This window comes from Pinus tabuliformis, chromosome J (assembly GCF_031772625.1).
Source record: "Pinus tabuliformis cultivar Carrire ecotype Pingquan chromosome J, CPIR1, whole genome shotgun sequence".
Taxonomy (NCBI): Eukaryota; Viridiplantae; Streptophyta; class Pinopsida; order Pinales; family Pinaceae; genus Pinus; species Pinus tabuliformis.
This window is the reverse complement of record NC_142295.1, coordinates 1,598,771,702-1,598,775,686: the sequence shown is the minus strand read 5'-3', so window position 1 is coordinate 1,598,775,686 and position 3,985 is coordinate 1,598,771,702.

Genomic DNA, 3,985 nt, shown 5'->3' with positions numbered 1-3,985 from the left:
AATTCAATTTTGGGTCTATAGCATTCCAAAAAATAACCCAAACTTGAGGAGTCATAGCCATTTGAAGATCGAAGCACATTGCACAACCTATTTAATTCAAATTGTGGATTGAAGAGATCAAAGAGGTATTGAAGGAGCTTTGGAATTTATTTATTTTTACCTTCACATGCAAATTTCTACTCTATCCATTTTTAAAACACCTTTGGTATTGGGGGAGGGGAGATCGAGCGCATGAGGCCAAAAGGGGATCGCAGGAAGGCGCCAGGGTAGGGTCGGCATGGCCGCCCTGGCCAAGGACATAGGAACCGGGCAGGTTTTCGGTAGACCAGATGGGAGAAGGGGTCTGTACGAAGCAGACTACGTGGAAGCAGTGAATTGAACAACAGAAAGAAGTTTCGACGTTGACAGGTGGGGTTTTTTTAATTGAATTTTCTCGGTGGGGAAAGGGTTTCAGTCCAAAAGGTTCGCTTTTCTTTGTGCTGGCACCAGAACCGGGGGTCACGATCCACTTTCGTAGAGCGAGGAACAAGCCACTGGCGGGATCTAGGGTTTGCATGCAGGTTTTAACCATGGTAAAACATTGGGAGGCTCTCGATCTGGAACCATCGCCGGAGGACATTCTATCTGTCTGGGGAAAGGAGATCACAACCCGAAATGTGGATTGGTATTTCGGCGCTGTAGACGGTCAAGGGTGCGTGAAATCCTCTGAGGAAGGCGATGCTTATCATCCAAGCCCTAGAATCTCTCTGGAAGGAAGCGTTAACCCGGAGGTGCAAGGCAGATCCGCCACAAAGGGGCCTCAGGAGGAGAGACTAAGGAATGATTATAGTCTTTGTGCCATATCTCGACTGATTCAAGAAAGAGAAGGGAAGGGATTGATATCGAGCCCGAAACTTTCAGGGGGTCTTGAGGATATTGTGAACTTCGGGGCGGTTCGAGAGCTCCAAAACAGAGCAGGCAATGAAAGAAGGTCGGCAGTAATAAGAGCCGTAAATGCCGAGAGCTTGGTAAGCCCTAGCTGGACCCATGCTGTGGATAACATTGGATCTGGAGAGAATACGGGTTCGGGGCCCACCCTCATCAGTTTAGGCAAGGAGGGACCAGAAGGGGTGCAAAAACCCACAGAGGAGTTAAAGGAATCAACAGAAGATGAAGCGCTGCCAGGAACTACCTCTCAGAAGGCACCTTCTGAAAATCAAGGAAGGATATTCCCGAAGACTGTAAATACTCAGGCGGTGGAGGAGGGCTTGGTAGCAAAAAAGTCTGGAGAGAAAAGGAAAAAATCGAAGCCCATTAAGAAGGCAGTCATTGACAACTTAGTGCTGGGGATGGATGTTCAAGTGGAGGAGGCAATAGAAGTAGCCGAATGCACCCTAGTTGGGAGAGCAAGAGGAAAGAAATATACGACACAATTTATTGAAAAGTGGGGAGAAAAGGTATGGCAGACGGATCTAGTCAAGGAATTCAAGGTAGCGGCCCTGGCAAAAGGATGGTTCAAGGTGAGTTTTGCAAACAAAGAAGCGGCAGACTGGGTGATGGCAAGGAACTGGGCTTTCGGCAATTATCCGATACTATTCAAGAGATGGAGTCCGATGTTTGATGCCATGCATGAAAAGACTGATACATTTCCAGTTTGGGTGCGAGCCCCAGGCCTGCCCTCTTTCCTCTGGGTAGAATCGGTTTTTAGATCTATTGGGAACAGGCTGGGCACCTACCTGGAGGCGGACATGTCGTTCCTCCAAACTCACAATATGGCGATGGCTCGGATTTTGGTGAACCTAAACCCAAAGGGGGGCCTGGCGGAAAAGATAAACATTCAGTACAGAGAATACATCTTTGAGCAAATCCTTGACTATGAGCATCTCCCCTTCAGATGCCATAGATGTCATGTCTACGGACATCTAGCAAGGGACTGCCCCATGGGGAAGCGCAGAAGAAGATACCAAAAACCAGCAGAGGATGAAGGCATATTCGAGGCTCAGGAACCACAGGTTCAGGATTTGGGAACTATGAAGAACCCGTCGATGGAAGCAATGGAGGTGGACTTCCAGCTGGGGGAGAAGGAAAGAGAACAGAACCCGGTTAGCCCGCCAGGCAGGGATGGAAGGATCGGATCAGATCACGACAAAGCAAGATCGCCCGAAACAGAGCCTGTCAATGAATGCCAGACTCAGCAGCCCACCATCGAACGTCCAGCTTCATTGAATCCATCGCCTGCAGGAGACCCTCCGGGTAGGAATCTAGACTCAAGTAACCCATCTTTAACTATCTTTGAATCTAAAGATGATTGCTTGAATTCTAGTCTGCTTTCTAAAAAACGCTCGCTTGATGATCAATTACAAATTGAAAACTCCGTTGAAATTATAACGGCTGCCATACCCTCCATTGATCTGAACGGCGAGGATGACATCCCTGAGGAAGTAAAACCGGTCTCGGCCTCCCAAACATGCCACTATAATCTAAGATCCTTAGATAAGAAACCTGAGCGTCTAGGATCTTTTGGAGGGATAGGTCGAACCTCTCCTCAAATAAAGAAAGTGAGGGGTAGGAAATCGAGCTTATCAAATGCAAAGGTTAGAGCAAAAATAGATGTTGCAGACGGGAAACAAATGACAATCCACGGGGCGCTTAGAGCAGGGAATCCCCATGAGCTTGTTATTAAATGATCCTGTTGTCCTGGAACTGCAGGGGTTTAGCCAGTAAACCCAAAAAATTGGCCTTAAAGGAACTTGTATTGAGTTCGAAGCCGGATTTTATTCTTTTGCAAGAAACTCTAGGTAATAGCACTGAAGTTGAAAAAGCTCTTACAGCCCTGCTCCCTGGATGGCGGTTTTGTGCATTGGACTCTAGTGGCCATTCGGGTGGGCTGGCTATAGGATATAAGGAAGGAAGAGTAAGGATTTTAAACCAGTGGGGTCTGCATCGTGCTATGGGAACAGAGATTCAATCCACAGATTTTGATGTTCCGCTTACAATTGTAAATCTATATGGGCCCTGTCAGGGAAGAATGGAATTCTGGAACGACCTCCTATCAAAAGATATAATGGGAAGAAGAAACATGGTCCTAGGTGGAGATATGAATTTCTCCTTAGGGAGAGCCGAAACCTGGGGTCCGGCGGCCAGAGAAGATTCGCTATCAGAATTCTTCCAAAACTTCATCACCTCCCATAATCTAATTGACATAAATCCAATTAAAATGAAACCTACATGGAGGAACCGAAGGGTAGGAGAAGCCAGAATTGCAAAGAGGCTGGATCGCTTTCTTTTGAGTGAAGACTTGACAGCCAGAATTCCTATGTTTCGGCAGTGGGTGGGAGAAGGGGGAAATTCGGACCATTTCCCGATCTTTCTGGAGTTATCCATACTACCCAGGAAGCCAGCAGCGCCATTCAAATTTAATGCAACATGGCTGAAAGAGGAATCCTATGAGAAACTGTTCAAGGAAACATGGATTCATCCAGATGGAAGATCCCAGGAGGGGAAAGGCTTTTTGTTCATGGAAAATTTAAAAAAATTAAAAAGGGCAACTATTGAATGGGCAAAATTAAGGAAGGAGAGACAAAAAGAGGATCTAGTCCTCATAAATGATGAGATTCAAAGGATGGAATGTACAGAGACAGACGGATACAGATCTCAGGAGTCAAAAGAGAAAATCTTACAGCTAGAAAAACAGAGGGACCAAATTCTTCTGGCAAATGAAGAGGAATGGAGGCTCAAGAGCAGGGCTATATGGCTGAAGGCGGGGGATGAAAACACGAAGTTTTTTCACAACTATGCTAAAGGGCGAAAAAGTGCAAATACAATATGGAAGCTAAAAAATGAGGCGGGTGAGGAGGTCAACTCATTCGAAGGAATTGCGGCCATGGGAAGAAATCACTTTCAGAGCCTGTTTGCGGATCAAGGGGAAATCACTCTAGCAGAAATTATCAGGACTGCTCAAAGTTTCCCTAGATACATTGAGGACGAGGAAGCAGAGAGTTTAATG